We start from the raw sequence: 18,677 nt of genomic DNA on the forward strand, positions 1-18,677 counted from the left end.
GATTAGCACTAATTAGTCTCTGGCAACAGAGAGTGGGGTAATCAGCGAGGGGTTCAAGGTGTTGAGTAGTGAGGTGACTCTCGGGCTTAATGAGTTAGAGATAAGTTGTTCACTGGTTTCGAGGGGGATATAGGGCTGATGTACCCTCAATGTTTGCTTATGTTCGGCTCAGGGAACATTAAGAAACATCAAGGGTACATCCACCCATAGGCCCTGAGGGACCAGTGAACAACGTATTTATCCTACCGAAAACCTCTTAGTTTCATTTCAGGTATATGTCCCACATCTGATGACTAGTTTGAATTAGTGACCTGGTCTGTGAGACAGCTTAAAGAAGTTTCATCTGTGACCAGGACTGAACTACTTCGGTTTCTTTGTGTATGTCATTCCCTGCTGCACAAGATTATCCTTCATTATTTCCATTCTTCCATACACTGAGAAATTAAAAATATGACAGAGAAGAGGCATTTGTTCCTTGCCCCTTCTTCCCAATGGAATGAGACTAATCTAACCCAGGACCTGACAAATATCTTCATGGCTTTGACATTGCTTTCAGCTCTTGAATTCAGCTATACTAAGACTTTGTGCAAGGATGCAGCCTTTAAACTGCTACAAATCAATCCCAGCTTCAGTGATCCTTTCCCTCCATGAATGAAACACAGTCCATCATGGATATTGTCTCAGTTCTTCCCTGATAATATCTCTCCCCCATGGGTCACTCTCACCAAAACTATCCTCCCAGGCTAAACACTTATGCAGCATGGGATGTATGGCTGGTTTTGTTCATCCTAGCAACCACTTACAGTGGCCTATACCAATCCACCCTTCACAAATGTTGAAACTTAACTGTAAATTCTATATCTCTAGTAAAACTTCCTTCTGCAAAACTTATGTGTTAAGCAAGAGCTTATCACTCACAACCAACAAAACCATCCCAAAAGTAGAAGGATTTGACAACAATGGATCTGCAGGGCATCCCATTATCAAACATTATGCCTTTGCTATCTCATGTTATTGGACATGTTAAGCATTACTTACACCAAGATTGACAGCAATGATTAAATTATCATGAGACGGACTAGAGAGTTTCTCAGTAATTGCATTAGTTTGCTTTGGTTGCAAAAAGACAATTCCTGACTTCTGCGCCAATGAATTCTGTCTGTGACCTTGGGATTACAGTCAACATTACTTTGGTCAAAGGACTCAGCTGATCTTTGAACGATTAGTAAGTGCTTTCTTGAGACAGTGTTGAGAAAGTATTATGGTGCCTAAAAGAAACAATTTGATTCAAGTCCACTATGCAAAAATTATGATAGAGGGAATCATCAAGACATGTGTCCTGACATAAAAGAAATAAAAGGTACTGGCAAATAGAAATGATGTGCTCATATCTGCTTAGGAGTCGTCAATCAGATGTAAAGGGTTTTGGTGATTGGTGTGATGAGACGGTGGCGCAAAGGTCATTAAAAAGGTTGAGGTCAAATATGAAAACTTGCATTTTTCAGCAACTGTCACTGAATGTCTGGGAAAGCACTGAGCACCTAGTTAGTTGAGTGTGATGGGTGATTTTTTGTCTCAGACATGTTCAATGGACAAAGGTCAGGCACGAGTGCAACAATATCCTGACATGAAATGCTGCATGGTCAATGAAGTAAGTTTCTTTATGATTAAACATGTTCAATTAAGGTGCTGTGACCATTTCAAGAAAGCCTTATATGTTTGCTGAAAAATGTGACAGTGGTAAATCAAGCATACAAGGTTGTGTTTGGGTACTTGATTTCTTTAAAGATGTTCTTACTTACTTTGTTTGACACTTAAGTTTGTTCACCTTAAAACAAAGCATCGTCTACTTTTTTTTGTCTAAGTATGTAATGATTTGATATCTCAGAGCCTAAATATCTGATACTTGGTCTAAAGGGTTCTTGATTCTCTGACCATGCAAACAAGCATTTGAAGCTGCATATCAGATTTCTTACATGTGCTCACATGGAGGGTTTATCATGTGTCAACAAAGAGAGGTTTCAATTCAGAGGAGAAAAATCTAATTTTTATGAAATTATTAAAAATAAAGCTTAATGCATGATTTAAGCTGAACTCATTACAGAACTTACTACGCTACATTATAGTTCGCAAGCTTGACATAGAAGGAAAGTTGGAAATGTAATGCACCATTTAAGTGAAACCCAACAACATTGGTATTTAGCTTGTAAACCAAAGAAACAAAAATATAAATGAGGTTGAATTACTGACTGACTGGCTGAGTTTGGTTTTACACAGCTTTTAGAAATATTCCAGCAACATCACGGCAGGGGACACCAGAAATGGGATTCACACATTGTACCCATGTGGGATTCGAACCCGGAGTTTTGGCGTGACGAGCCAACGCTTTAACCACTAGGCTACCCCACCGACCAAGGTTGAATTAGAGATTAATGGTCTCAAAGGGCATGCTCAGCTCTTTTAGAGTAACAATGAGCTAATATTTGTCATGCATTTTCTTTCCAATGTTGACATCATATTTAGTTCAAATCATTATGACTTTTTCAGATGCACTTTTGTAACAAATATTCCAAGAAAGAAACTTCAGACAGGTCCAAAATCATACAATCAAGAAAACCTATACATTGAGCTAAGAGTTCTCATGACGGTGAATATTTTCAAAAAGATTACGCTTTGTACAAACTGGCAGACTAATATAATTGGTATTTCATATGAAAATTTGGACTGAAACAAACTGGGTCATAATTTTGGTGGGAACAAGCATTAAAACTTCATTGGTGAAGTGTTTTCTGAGGGAATACTGTTTACAGTTTTCCCAGAATTTATTGGGAAAATCCTTGTTTCCTTATACTGATAACATAATTTTAAAATAGGTGTTACATTACATAGTAAATTACTCAATATGGGAGGCAACTCTTGTAGGCTTAAGAATGAACCTTACCACATCAAGAGTTATCTCCCTGGTGTAGCAGACGACTTCCTTTGTTGACATGGCAGATTTGACAGCAGAAAAAAGGAAGCTGGTTCTAGATGATTTTGAAAGGGTGTGATTGATGCAGAAGAGTTAGCTGGTGGACATGACATTCCTCTGTCGATAGTATACAGAACTTTGAAGAATATACAGTCAGGAGTTGGGACTGAGTACAAGACAGGGGCAGGGAGGCCAAGGAAGATCAGTACTATGGATCGCTGGTGACTTGGTCAGATTGCTTGAGTAGGTTAACAACTGAAAATCATTGAGAATATCAGAAATGAGATTATTAGAGGAAGTCCTCAGGTATGTAATGAAATCTTTAGACAAGAGTTACAAAGACTTAACAGGGTGAAAAGTGCAGAATTTCCTTACCACTGATGAAAGATGCACAAAAATAAAGATGTTTAAGGCTCACAAAAATCAAGATTGGGATAATGTTTTCTTTTCAGATGAAAGTTCTGTCTGGCTTTTCTGTGTGAAAATTTGGACAAAAGATACCATGAAAGCTATCTACCAATGCCCAAAACGAACCCAGAAATTTCACATGTGGGGTGGTATATCATCACATGGAGTGACGCTGTTGGATATTTTCACTGGATATATGATGAATGAATGATATGTTGACATCTTAAATGATCACCTCATTCCAACGGCTCAAACACTGTATGAAGATAATTGGGTTTTCCAGCATGATAACAACCCAAAACACACTGCAGGCTACTAGAAACAGTGGTTGTCAAATGAAAATGTTCAAGATTTAGACTGGCCCAGCTACAGCCCAGATCTTAACCCTATTGAGAATGTGTGGGGGACTAAAGGAGGACAGAATAAACCAAAAAGGACTTAGAAATATTGAGGATATGAAGAAAGAAGTGGTTGAATATATGCTGTCACACGATTTCCTACAAACTTCGATTGTGGCACATTCAGTCATGTATTGCAGGGCAAGGAGGTCCCACATAAGACACTTAGACTGTAAGAGAACGTTTCCTCAACATATTCATTTAAGTAAAACTACTAGTTTATATACATGTATTAGATATTTGCCAAAACAATTTCTCAATCATTTCTGGGAATACTATACAGTGCAAGGAAATACATTTTGAGAGAATTTAGAGCATTGTCAAAATGTGATGTCATTATTGAGATATGTAAAATATAAACCATTGTATGCTAACCTCAGCTTTGAGTTTCTTCACCTCTGCTGCCAGTTCCTCAGTCTGCTGAACATAGTGCCACTTGGCCTGCCTTTCACTGTCAAGAATCTGTAGAAGGTGCAAGTGTTTCTGCTCCAGTTCTTCTTTCTGCTCCAACACCTTGCCATAGCTGAATTATCATGAATTAAATGTTCTGTTCAATATCTTGTTTGTGAACATAAACTACCAGGCAAAAGAAAGTTATCACCGATTTTTTCACCAAAAGATAGAAACAAAGATGTATGTGAGATTTATGATAATTACTTTATAAACAGAAATCATTTTCCAACATTTTTGACTGAAAATTAATTGTAATGCTGGTCTTGCATTTGCTGCAGTTCATTAAGAAAGAGTCCAGGGGTCAAAACTTCAAAATTACGCAAATCAGAGTTAATTAAAAATGAAGAGTCACATAATGCGACAGAAGCCTGGGGACACGTCACCAAGTGTGACCATTCTGGGCATCCATACACGCCAACACATGTCTCCTCATTGATGCTGTCAGTCAGCAGATTACGTCAGCAGGAATCCTGATCCATGAGTCCAAGAGTGTCTGTTCAAGTTCTTGTTGGTTTGCTGGGGGTGGTACATACAGTCTCAAATGATGATCAAGATGAGCCCAGAGATGTTTCATGGGGTTCATGTCTGGAGAATGAGCTGGCCAAGGCAATATGTTGGCGTTAACATTGTGCAGGTATTCTTGCGATGTCATGCTGCAAAACGACTCCTCTTAGCTGTTGTCGAATATAGGGCACAACAAAAGGTATCAACACTTCATCTTTGTATCGCTGGGCATTCAGATTTCCTTGGATGATAACCAGTCTTGTTCTCTGGCCACAAATTTCCGCCAAATTTCCATGACGTCTCCTTTATCGATCAAATGAAGTTCTTGAATGCAGTTTGGAGCCAGTCGTTCTCCCCCATGTCGAAAAACTTGTACTCTGCAATTGTTTCTGAACAAACTGAACCGAAACTGTCACCAACTGTTGTACGTTCGTGCTGATTGCAGTCTGCTTTGATGGTTTAGACAGACGGTAGGCTTGTATACCAGCCATATCAAGTCATCTAAGGACTGTTCATCTGCTGATGGCACGTCTTAGTGCTGTCACTGCCATTAACGTCACAGTAACGCATTTGTTCCACAGGTGGATCTGCCAGATGTAGCATTCTTCAGCGCAGTGTCATGACTCTTGGTCTTCACAATTTTGGGCTGTCTTGGGTTTGGCCTGTTTGCTAGTAGCAGTTTATCAATTTGCTGATGGTGGCTGATGGTGGCTGATGGTGGCTGAAGGTTCTAGCCAGCTGACATTCTGAAGAACCATGTTGGCCATATCGATCGCCCTGTCTTTTTGGGCCTGTATATGTCTTGGCATATTCGTGGGTTTTTTTTTTGGTTACTGCATGCTTACTCTGTTCAACATCGGTATTTAAGCCACAATCTTGCACATGCATTTGGACCAATGTCCCAAAATTATTTTGAAAAATGCATGATTCGTACAAAGCTGTGTTGTTATCGGGACCATGTTGGGTTTTGGCGAATGTTTTCTGCTTGGGTTAAAACCTGTACCAGTGTTTTTGTTTTTTATACAATTACTTAAAAAGTGATAACTTTCTTTTGCCCGGTAGTTCATGTTTATCAAGTTCAACTAAAATCTCTTCTTTTCTGTAAAGTGTGGTGAAACACCTCTAATTATCCTGGATAGCTTTTGAGGTGATTTTCATGAGTTGACATTTATCAAAGAAAGGAATGACTGTCTCATGTGACATGTCACTTTTTGGCCTTGGTTATTCTGCAGAATTAGAAAGGTGTTTGCATTACTTGGAAAAAGCAGAAGCAAGCCCATTCTGGCGGTTATGAATCATTTACACCTCACACATGCTTAATGTGTCCTATAAATCTTCGGGGACCCATATTGCGATATATTGGAGAACTTACGTGTTTGACAGTGAGTGACAGTGAGTGACTTTAATTGTACATGTCGATCCTATTTTCTACATCATAAGTCTCTGAACATATATGTTATGGTTCTGGAGATGATAGGATACCCAGGACGTTTTAACTACAGTCCGTTTTGAGTCAGAACGGGCCAATGAATTGCAAATTTTATCATTGTACAAAATTGCCACATAAATATAAATAGTACACGTTTATCATTGACTAGTACCCAACAGCTTTCTTATATTTGAAAATTTTCCGGACTCCACCAAAAAAGTTGTTTAAGAAACTATCATCATTGAAAACTCAAAAGTTGTTATCTGTCAGCGGCGGGTGAAACGCAGAAAGCGGAACAGCCACTATCTCGTCGTGCACGGGATACACATGCCTGATGAAAATGAAGTTGAATGCTGACGGAAACAGTTGATGATTAAAGTGTATGATTTTTTTCCGTGCTGAAGCCGAAAGGGCAAACCATTTTATGCCATTAACATATTCCGTAAGGCGGGCAGCAAAAGCTTTAGGAGTATCAGCAAGGGTACTGACAAATGTTCTGGAACACAAACATTTGTGAGGGTGATGCGAAGCAGGTATGGGGTCGTGTCAAAATCACACAAATTAAAACATTTGGACAACTTTCAAAAGAACCTTGTAAGGCAGTCTATCAACAAGCTCTATTCTGAAAACAAATACATGTTGCTGAAAATTTTAAAAAGCATTTGAAGCAAGAACACAACCTCAGAGTATCAAAGTACACACTCTGGCCTTCTTACACTCTTTCGGGTATCGTTATAAGAAAATTTCGGGGGAGAATAGGTCAGTACTCTGTGAACACCCTGATATCGTTCACGCTGCCAGCAGTCAGTGGGTACCCGATGGGGATGATAAGGGGTCACGTAGAAAGCTGCCTCTAGGGAATGGAGAGAGACTAATCATTCTCCATGCTGGTTGCTCCAGCAAAGGCTTTCTCCCTGGCTGCGACTTGGTATTCAGGGCAAAGTCCACAGATAACAGACTACCCTCCGAGATGAATGGTGCGGTTTTCCTCGATTGGGTTAAAAACAAGTTGGTACCAGCTCTACCAGAGAAGTCTTTTATCGTAATGGACAATGCCCCATACCACAGCGTGCAGGACCCCGACAGTAAAGCCACGACATTGAACAGTCGAAAAGGTGATATGATATCATGGCTCGACAAATTTCAGATCGCACGGCCTTCAAAGGCAACGAAGCCTCAGCTATATGAGATCATAAAACCCCACAAAGGTGAACCTTTCTACAAAGTTGACAGTTACATAAAAAGTAAGGGTCACGATTTTCTGCGACTTCCACCCTATCACTGTGACCTTAACCCCATTGAAATGATATGGGGTATGGTCAAAGGAGATGTTGCCAGATCAAACACAACTTTTAGATTACGTGACAGAGGTTTTGGTTAAGGAATCCCTTAACAAAATCACGACTGAAACTTGGCAAAACTGTGTCAACAAGGTAGCTAACGTCATTGAACAAGGTTACTGGTCTCAGGATGGCTTACAACAGGCAACTGTGTCACCACTTGTCATCCCTTTAAGTCGTGACTATGACACTACGACAGACGAGGAACTGACAGGTCTCCAGGAAAAGGTTTTGAGATGTCCCCCGCCATGACTGGCTGTTCCGTTTCTGCGGTTTCATCCCGCCGCGACAGATAACAACTTTTGAGTTTTCAATGATGATAGTTTCTTAAACAACTTTTTGGGAGGAGTCCGGAAAATTTTCAAATATAAGAAAGCTGTTGGGTATTAGTCAATGATAAACATGTGTACTATTTATATTTATGTGGCAATTTTGTACAATGATAAAATTTGCAATTCATTGGTCCGTTTCTGACTCAAACGGACTGTACCATCGGATCTCATTGCAAGATACTTAGTTATTGTTTAATAAGATTCTAGAAACAGAATGTAGCATGTGAACTAAGCAGAAATACTCAGCCATGTCGTTTCTGTTCGAAACCCACACAATTCATATCAAGTGCGTTTAACTCTGAAATACAAGCCACAGTAGCTAATGCTACTAGAAAGTTTTACATGTTATTTGTTCAAACTCCTTATCATTTAGCGGCTCATAATCACTGGATACCAAGTGATGAAGGACAACTGACAAATCCCATGCAGGAGGTCTAAACCTCCTAGACTGGTCAGCAAGTCTGAACAGAATGAAGCAGATACTGGAGCTCAGGAGTAGTAGACACCTTGGTTCCAGCAGTATTGGCTACAACCGAATTAATGGCAGCCAGGTAGTTTGACAATGTAGTACCTTTGTGTTTTTGTAGCCCATAAATGCTATAGAAATTCCTCAACAACCTGAGTTGATGCAGTGGTGGAGAATTAATTCTCTTAATTTCACAGTACAGTTCAAATTTCTTCCATTTATCGTCTTACAACGGTTGGGTCGATGTCCAGTGTGCAGATGTTATAGCTGTAGTTACTCTATGAGAGTAACCCTTGGCTATCAGTGATTTCTGTAAATGCACCAGACGTGCAATTCAGGGTTTGTGATGACCCGTGGTACACGCCTGAATGTGGATGACGAAGTAGGTCATTTCAGGCGGTAGCGGTTCTGGATTCGGTTCTGCTAGCTTTTTTGTGCTGACGAACCAGCTTCTTGCTGGCCAAAAGGGCACAACCAAAAGTAGACGAATCTTGCTGGTCGCAAGTAACTTTGAACTACTTTGGGTAGTAGAGCCGGGGGAGGAAATGCGTAAGCATTTAGACCCTTCCATGATGGGTCCCAGGATTGGGGACATGAACTGCGGGAGCTGATGGTTGTACCGAGTGGCGAATAGATCTATGTCTGGTTGTGATAACAGGTAGATCATCGATTGGAATATCAGGGACAGTAACTTCCACTCTGTTGGTGACGATCATTTTGGATGTGACAGGGCATCGGCCATGACATTTCTCGCCCCAGGAATGTGTCGAGCGCTGGCCATTATGTTGAGTGAATTGATTAGATGATAAAATCAAAACATCTACTGAAGCAGAGCTGCAGAGCCTGTCGAGCCAAGAATTGTGTGATTGAATCAGTAGATGGGACGACCATAGTTTTGCCGCCCAAATGCTGAATGGCGAGAATGACAGCACTGAATTCCAACTCATTGATGTGAAGGACCTTTTCTGATGACCACTGTCCGGCCACTTGATGATGAAAAAGTGGGCACCCCAGCCCTCGATTGATGCATCGACGAACAGGTGAAAAGTCTGTGTGAAGGGCACCATAGAGACTCCTGCGCAAACATTCTGCTCGTTGAGCCACCACTGAAGGACTGGATATGGTTATATCCCAAAACTTCCACATCCCAATACTACCACACATTGTTAAAACAACAATTTCTCATCACCCCTTTTAGGCATACAAGACATAAATTATGCATGCTTAACATGCTTAACTACATGTACATTAAAATATGTAGTCAGGGCTCCAGATAACTTTTGGGGGGGGGGGTGAGTGTACTTACACATCATATTGCAAGTGGAGGTGTACTGAAAAGTTTGAAGGAGTACTGACATGTTTTTGTGTGAGCGTGTTGGTGTTGTGGTTTGTCTGGACGATTCTTCGATCACTATTTCCAACCATGTATTTGTATTTGAAGTCGTGTGAGAAATAACTGAGCGACCGTGTGATGCGCGAAATGTCAGGTCCGACTGGATATAAATAGGAACAGTGTAGTTTTTAGCCAATCGAAAAATAGTGACGCATATCGTTGCATGGCAACGCAAGTGATTCCTACTGTCGGGGTTTCCTCATGTGTCAAATCGTGTTTCGCAAAAGAAACTTGAAAAGTATTTATCCGAAATATATTTCCATTTGCACGATACGCACGGAAATTAAATGTTAGATGTACAAAGGTATTTATGTGCGTACACGATACGCTTGAAATCTTATATTATGTCGTACTTAACTGATTTTGAGGCGTACATTACGCCTGTACGCCCCTTATCTGTAGCCCTGTGTAGTTTTATAATATAACATGGCTAAAGAGTTTTGAAAGTTTATATTTATTGCATAAAAAGGGGCCAACAAGCCGAACAATTCCTTTCAATTCTGATTTGCAAAATAAAGTAATGTGCAGCAAATAATTCAAAATGAGAATATGAATTGAATTGTTATGGCAGTGACGCAATAACGGTAGTGACATTATTAATAATAGCCAGTTTTATAAGTTTTATATGATTTAATGAAATTTGTCAGTCAGATATTTCAGAATGTTTAAAGAATATTCAATAAGCAAAAGATTTACTTATGGGTGTCCCTGTCATGTAAAAAAACAGGTAAAGACTGCATGTCACGGCAGTGACACTGTGATGGTATATAATGCTCCAACAACAGTACAGAGTGACAGTGTTGTGACTGTCAAATGTGCGGGTGAAATCTTGGACACTTTAGGACATAAGTTCCATAAAAATGTTCTACAAAGACTGTGATATGTAACTAGAAATTATATGTATTTTTGTTAATAACCCTGCCTTAATAAATTATATATTTATTACTAAGTGATTGTTTGTATGCATTACTGATTAATGGATTACACCATTACAGACTGAGGTAATCAGTATTCTAAAGTGAAGAGGGCGAAGAGGGCGAAACTGCAGTTGGCCCCTGTAAGTGCTTGTGCCAAGTCAACAAATCTAGGAAGTCCTGCCACTGGCGCAGAGTTCTGGGTGAGTTCAATGCTAAAGATAGAATGCGCCAATACTGCCACTATGAACTGTGTCGGTGTTAACTCTGACTTCTCATAGTTCAGGAGCCACCCTAATTGCGTTAGCAACTTGATGGTGAACTGCCTGTGGGGATGAAGGACGACTGGATCCTGCTGAGCTTGAACACAGTCATCGATATAGCTTTCGAAAGTGACGCCTGATAACAATGCAGGTAGCTTGTTATCAGTTTGGTTACCCGAGTAAAATGCCATGGGGCCGTAGATATTCCAAACGGCAGCACCATCCACTGGTAATGGCGCCCGTGGAACGTGAACCGATGATACTTCCGGTGATCCGGATGTATCGACATGTGAAGGTAGGCGTCTTGCAGGTAGAGAGAAATGAGATAGTCCCCTTTCTTCAATATGGTGCGTAGAAGGTTGACTGACACCATTCTGAAGTGGGGTGGCAGTGACAGAAACTGGGAATTGAACTGTTTCATGTTCAATATAAGTTTGATTGAGTTCTTTTTGGCACCAGAAAGACGAGGGAGTAGAACCCCGGAATAGCGCTGACTGGGTCGAGCTGTTCTACAGCATGCTTGTTCCGAAGTGTGTCTAAGGTGGCCTGAAGAAACAAGTTTTGATCCAGAGGATAATTGTGTTGAAGAGGAGTGACTGTGAGAGATGGATTCCTGACAAGTTGCATCTGATATCCGTGAGTGAGTCTCCAAGAATGTCCTAATTGGGAGCAAACTTCCCTAATCTCCCGCCCATTGGTGAGTCGAAGATCGGGACGATTGGGGGTGGTAGGGAGCTACCTCCCGGTATCAGGATCAGCCTTGGGGGTGGGAGGCGCCACCACGGGAGGGTTTCCTAACCCTGTTCCACGTTTGAGTAAAGGGTCTGTCACAAAAGCAATCCTTCAACTCCAGATTGGTTGGAGAAAAACGTGGTGTTCTGTGTTGTTTTAAGGAACTTCAGTAATTCTACTGAAACTTGAAAATGAGTCTCCTGATGTACCTTGGTAGACACCTCTTCAATCTTGCCACCAAAAAGCATATCTGAGGACCAAGGCTGCCTAACCAATTCAGCCTTGAATAGTTCATCCCAAGATGAAACGTTGAGGGGCCTCTTCTCACGCACTTCCGAGTACATAACCACAAATTGGGATAGTTGGTCTAGAATGACCTGAAATTGGTCTAGAACCAGCCATGCATCCTCTAATGTACACATCTTGGTCAGTATAGGCATGGTCAACAGCAACAGCAACAGCGTCCACTGCTGAAACAGCACAATTGATAAAGGGTAGTGTACGGCGTACAGTCAAATCCATGTGAGCCAATTCCCCTGTCTTTGCCAAAGAAAGGTGAATCCAGCACACTTGCCACAAAGGGCAGAAATGTCTTTGTCAACCGAAGGAGAAGAAGCCAATACAGAAAACCCATGACCATGAGTGATGGATGGCATAAACTAGGCAGATGACAACCCATTCTCAACGTGTTTCAACTTCTTAAACGCATCATCCAGTGAACCGGACAATTGTAGAATACACGGTCATAGAGGCTAGGTAATGGTTGATGAGTCTCTATTCCTAAGAGCATAAGAGACATAAAGGTCATCCGGGGATCTGCTCACTGATAGTTGAAGCTTTTCACCAATCCAAGCAAGTACATGGACATGTGAAGGCTCTAAAAGGTCGATACTACCCTCTGGGATAGAAACATCTGAGTTAATTGGAAAAGTGGAATGAAGGCTGACGAGACACACTATGCACACCAGAGGAAGACTGGTCACCAGCTGAAGGATAGGGAACTGAATTCGAAGTAGTCGAAGGTTGGCATTGATTCCAAGCCACTGTAATAGCCCAAAGCATTGCATTCAAATCAGGCCAGTGAGAGGAATCCACAATTCAGGTAAAATATTCCCCACGGTAGTATGAACCGAAGAGTCAGTACGATGTGAAGGAAATCGACGGTCCATGGAACCATACCGGTGTAACAGGCCAAACTTTCCCCCTGGCCAAACTTTCCCCCCCTAGGCTTAATCTTCCCCGGGGAAAGTTTGTCCTAGGCCAAACTTTCCCCACCCTTGAATCAACTTTAAAGGCTACTTCTTCCCCATCCTTGTTCAGTATATCAAAGGGGAGATTCTGGCCTAGCTAGGCTACTTCTTCCCCAACCTTGTTTTCATGATTATGTTTGTCTTGAAAAAGTCAGAAATGAAAAACAAGACATAGCTATTCAAATCACTACACCCAAGTCAGAGGCAAGAATGGCCTATCTGGCAAAAATGTGTATGAAAAAATTAAATCAAAACTACTGTCGGTTTGATGTTTGTAATAACTTGTTCTCAACAAGGGTGGGGAAGAAGTAGCCTAGCTAGTTCAGAATCTCCCCAAACTTTCCCCGGGGAAACAATATCCTAGGACAAAACTTCCCCGGGGAAAGTTTGGCCTAGGCCAGATTCTCCCTGGGGAAAGTTTAGACCTGGGAAGAAATTGCCTGCTACACCGGCATCTAGTTGGGGAGTGACTTGGCAAAAGCAAACGAACCGTAGAATACTGTCAGGGACAGAAGAATGTGATGACCTAACTCAATCTTGAGATCTAGCTCTATTAGAAGAGCCCGGTATACCATCCCAATAAGATGACCTAGAGTGAACAGGTGAATCTGAACACCAAAGTGATCCAGTCCGGGAAAAACTCCCTGAACAAATACGTGAAACACTTCGATACGGTGAAGCAGTTAAGTGGTGTGAACCAGAATGAGAAGACGATGAGAAGACCGGATTGGTGAGGTGAAACGGTTCGGCTAGCCGAATCGATTCGATCCCTTGAATCCATTTGCCCAGAAGCCGTGGAATGACTCAGTGAAACAGAACGGAGACCTGAACTGGTTTCGGCGACGTGAGTCATCACAATTAGATGAACCCATCCGTTCACACGAATCTCTACGACATGGTGACTTGATTTGGCCTGGTGAACTGGTTCGGTGGCACGAATCCGAACGTGAGGAAGTGTCGAAACAACCATGTGAATCAATACGTGATTTGGTACGATCAACAGAAACAGATCGACGATAAGAACCACTTCGCTGGGGTGAACATGACCGCTCAATCGATCTACAAGATGGATTTAAGACAAAACCATGAGGTGATCTCAAACGACTAGCAGAACTGGGACATTCCGATGAGATCGATCAATGAATGGAATGGGATCATCTGGGATGACCAGGAGAAACGGACTTATCCGGTACCGCAGATTGATGAATCAAAGTGACTGTAGTCACAGGCTGAGACGAACCAGAGGCCCTAGAAACCAAGAGAGTAGACCGCAGGTCAGGGGAGGCTGTAGAAACTTGAGGTTTATCTACCACAACTATCCTAGAACCAGCCTGAGGCGTTGAACCAGGTGATGGAAGTGTCCCAAAAAGCTTTTGTACCTCTTCAGACAGGTATGAATCTGAAGAAGTGTCTCAAGAATCCTCAGCCTGAAAGGGTGGGGATTTCAAATGTAGAGCCGTGAGGGTGGGACGATCCAAGCATGGTTTCTTAGTAGGGGAGGGGCCTTGGTCAATAGATGTATTCCGAGCCCTATCTGCAATTCTACGAGCACAGACCCGTTTATAAGCCTTGAAATCCTCAGGAGTAAACCCTGCGCATTTATCACAACATTTCTCCCAAGAACATAGACCCACACAATCAACACACGAAATGTGTGGGTCCCAAGTCGAAAATATTGTTTTACACTGGTTTAAAACTTAAGATTTTTTATTTGGAGGATCAGATTTCCCCATGATACAATAAACAACTCAACTTGTGCGACAAGAAGAAGAAAGATCACTCTGAGGTAGTCACGTAGGTAGATGCTGCATGCTGCATGCTTAGCTAGGGACTAGGGACCTGTCCTATAAGGAGAGCAGCCTGGGGAACACAGGCTTATGGACAAGAGTGGCCTACAGGGGAAAGTTCTCGTTCGTTCCACTGAGCATCAATTGGAAGCAAGAGAGAAGTGCAGATCGTGGAATAGAATAAGTTTAAAAATATGGTGTTTTGTTCAAAACATGAAAAGTGGTTGAATGGTTTGTCTGCTTCAAGTGTTATCACTTACAATAAACATGTAGTGTTATGTTTTCCTCATGATCTGCCAATTAAACAATTAACTGTCATGGGCAAAGGATGCAAGTATTCATCTCATAATGTATTAACTCATTAAGGCTGAGAGACACATATAATGCGAGAAACTTATTAGCTTCTCTGGCGAGAGACGCACATGTGCGTCAACAGAAAGCACCTCTTATTCAGCAAAGAGACACACATGTGCTGTCTTACTTTTTAAAATCGCACTGAACCTATTATTTCAACCAATTGAGTAGTACTACTGAGCAAAGATGAGTTTTCTTACGAGAAATGCAACCTTTTAGTGTTGATCACAGGGAAGTACTTAGAGTGTTTTGATAGCAATTGCTAATCATTATCATAGGCTTATCTTGCGTTTGGTAAATGAACATGTTGGCAGAAAGGGGATTATGAGATGTTTTACAGAGGTAAGTGTCTGGTACTCTTCATTGGGAGTGGATACTAAAATACTTTTCATGCACATTGATTGAATTAGATGTAATGGTTTAGATGTTACTGAAGATTATATTTTCTTCAACTACCTAACAAATACAAAACAATATACTAATTTTCCCCTAGCCCCTGTTGTTACAAGCCACTAACTAGTACCTCTAGCCCCCGTCCCCCTAGCCCCCTGTTGTTACAAGCCACTAACTAGTACCTCTAGACCCCGTCCCCCTAGCCCCCTGTTGTTACAAGCCACTAATTAGTACCTCTAGCCCCGTCCCCTTAGCCCCTGTTGTTACAAGCCACTAATTAGTACCTCTAGACCCGTCCCCCTAGCCCCGTTGTTACAAGCCACTAATTAGTACCTCTTGACCCCGTCCCCTAGCCCCCTGTTGTTACAAGCCACGAACTAGTACCTCTAGACCCCGTCCCCTAGCCCCCTGTTGTTACAAGCCACTAATTAGTACCTCTAGCCCCCGTCCCCTAGCCCCTGTTGTTACAAGCCACTAACTAGTACCTCTAGACCCCGGCCCCCTAGCCCCCTGTTGTTACAAGCCACTAATTAGTACCTCTAGCCCCCGCCCCCTAGCCCCTGTTGTTACAAGCCACTAACTTAGTACCTCTAGCCCCGTCCCCTAGCCCCCCCTGTTGTTACAAGCCACTAATTAGTACCTCTAGACCCCGTCCCCTTGCCCCTGTTGTCCCCTACAAGCCACTAATTAGTACCTCTAGACCCCGCCCCCTAGCCCCCTGTTGTTACAAGCCACTAATTGGTACCTCTAGACCCCGTCCCCCTAGCCCCTGTTGTTACAAGCCACTAATTAGTACCTCTAGACCCCGTCCCCCTTGCCCCCTGTTGTTACAAGCCACTAATTAGTACCTCTAGACCCCGTCCCCTAGCCCCTGTTGTTACAAGCCACTAATTAGTACCTCTAGCCCCGTCCCCTAGCCCCCTGTTGTTACAAGCCACTAACTAGTACCTCTAGACCCCGTCCCCCTAGCCCCCTGTTGCTACAAGCCACTAATTAGTACCTCCAGCCCCCGTCCCCCTAGCCCCCTGTTGTTACAAGCCACTAACTAGTACCTCCAGCCCCTGTCCCCCTACCCCTCCTGTTGTTACAAGCCACTAATTAGTACCTCTAGCACCTAGCCTGGCTGTTCTGTTTGGGGCTAGAGGGGTGGAGTCCATACAAAGAATTCATTCACAATGGAACAGTTTGAATTTACATTTTAGGTATTATTACCTTGTCATGTTTCATATAATGAATCTAAAGACAAATAATTATACATCCAAGCTGGAATAGATTAGACATATATGAAGCTACTAATCTAAAGCTTACTGAATTGTAACTATGTATTTTCACAATAAAAGTTGATAATGTTACCTAATCAAATTAGGAGATAAACGTACTGTGTTGGGAAATTAGATGAATGTTAGGCAGAATTGATAGTCTCTAAATTTCATTTGGAACCGAACGCATAGCGTGAGGTTTCAAATGATTAATTTAGAGACTATCAATTCTCCGGTAGAATGCATATGTAGTTATGCCCTTGTTGAAAGCTTTGTCGCAGTGTGTGTGTGTCTCGACTCGGCTTGTACAGCCGACCGGCTGGCTGGGCTACGTTATGTTGATTTCCACTAAACCATACCGCAGCTCTCAGCAGTCCCCTCGGGTCGCCTTGCTGTCATCTCGGTAGTACTGAGCGAGCGCTGTGGGCGAGTCACAGTGTGTGTGTGTGTGTGTCTCGACTCGGCTTGTACAGCCAACCGACCGGCTGGCTGGCTGGCTGGCTGGCTGGCTGGCTGGTTAACTTATGTTAATTTCTGCAAAGTCATACCGCAGCTCTCGGCAGTTCCCCGGGTCACCTCGCTGCTGTCTCGGTAGCACTGAGCGAGTGCTGTGGGAGAGTCGCAGTGTGCATGTCTCCGCTCGGCTATTCACCTACAGCTCGCTGAGTTAGATGGCCGGCTGGCTACATTATGTTGATGTCCGCGAAACAGTTTATTGTGAATCTCCTATGATTTGTTTGGTTTTCGTAATGAAGGCTTGTCAGGCCTGTTGCTTCCCTTGTTCTATGAATTATTTTTTCTGGTCTTCGCAAATGACAGCGTTTTTACGAGACTTGGTCCGAATCTCTTGTTTCATTCTGTGATATTTTGCGATTTCTGATAGCACCAAAGGAAACTCTTCTTTCGGAGATTTTAGAGTCGGTAAGCGGGGTGGAAATATGATCGTCTATCGTGTTTAACTTCGCTTCCGCTAGAATTCTCATGTCGTCGTGTTTCAATGCTTTACGTTGCAGTCTGCGAGATATGAACTTAAGGGTCAATCCCATCAACCCTGCCACTCCGGCTGTTATTTCGATGCCTAGCACCACGGGTGCGGCCACGATGGTGGATAATAACCTGATACCTGCTACGCCTAATCCCATGCTGACTGGAACCAGAGCGCTGTCAACACCGTCCACGGAATTGACAGCCCTGTGATATTTTTTCTGTAATGCCGACAGTGTATCGCGTTCACGTTCTAGTTGTTGTTTGATCTCACATATCTGTCGCAAACGAAACCCGTCTACGGTTTCCAGTGTTTTCGCTACTTCATCCACGACTGGGTACAGTCCCATCCTGTGTGTGTATATATATATTTTTTTATAAAATAATATTTAATTGGTTTTCGTTAATGTCTGATCGATGTATTTGAGGCTGATAAGGTTTAGATTATCGTTAACGTAAATATCCGAGACATGAATCGATTTTTTTCTATAACACGCATTACTACATCGGGGCTTATTAAGGGTGTCGATTCGGTCTTATGGCGATACGACACCGTTGGTGATTGTGTCTGGTGAACCAGTGTATTATCAACCCAGTCAAAAGCGTTTGTTCTGACCCACGAGCGTCAGCGAGATAGACATCTATTACGAGCGTGTTGTGTGATTTGATAGTCAAATTTGAATCGAAAAAATCCCATTGGTAATCGGGTACATCAAACCGTAAATATGAAGCCATGTCGTTTGAATCTAACATGTTGCCCGTGTGACCTGGTATTCGAAAAACTTGTACATCAAACTCTGGAGTGAAAGACGTGAGAAGGATCCCGTTGTTCGTTATTTTGGAGACGTAACCATTGTTTTTAAAAGATATGTGGGGTGAGGTGAGGGTCATGTTGATCAACCAGTCGGGCTGTTTGAAGTCTGCTGGTGACACCCACTCGTATATGTCTTTTAAGTGCAGGACGTACAAGGTGTTTTCCTCGCCGAATCGAATTCACATGTGTCCCCGAGATTGGCTAGCGTTATGTTGGGATGATGGTTGTTCATC

General features: G+C 42.4%; 1 long non-coding RNA gene across 1 annotated transcript; it reads right to left on the reverse strand.

Annotated features, from left to right (window-relative positions):
- Positions 1–3,103: 3,103 nt before the first annotated feature.
- Positions 3,104–14,760, reverse strand: LOC124277070. The gene is made up of 3 exons (XR_006898737.1): positions 14,750–14,760; positions 11,783–11,787; positions 3,104–3,209 (listed from the first exon to the last, which is right to left on the reverse strand). It is a non-coding gene; the product is annotated as an uncharacterized LOC124277070 (long non-coding RNA).
- Between the last annotated feature and the right edge of the window lie 3,917 nt (positions 14,761–18,677).

The sequence above is a fragment of the Haliotis rubra genome, unplaced genomic scaffold (genome assembly GCF_003918875.1).
Source record: "Haliotis rubra isolate DU_JTF1 unplaced genomic scaffold, ASM391887v1 Scf2179, whole genome shotgun sequence".
Classification (NCBI taxonomy): Eukaryota; Metazoa; Mollusca; class Gastropoda; order Lepetellida; family Haliotidae; genus Haliotis; species Haliotis rubra.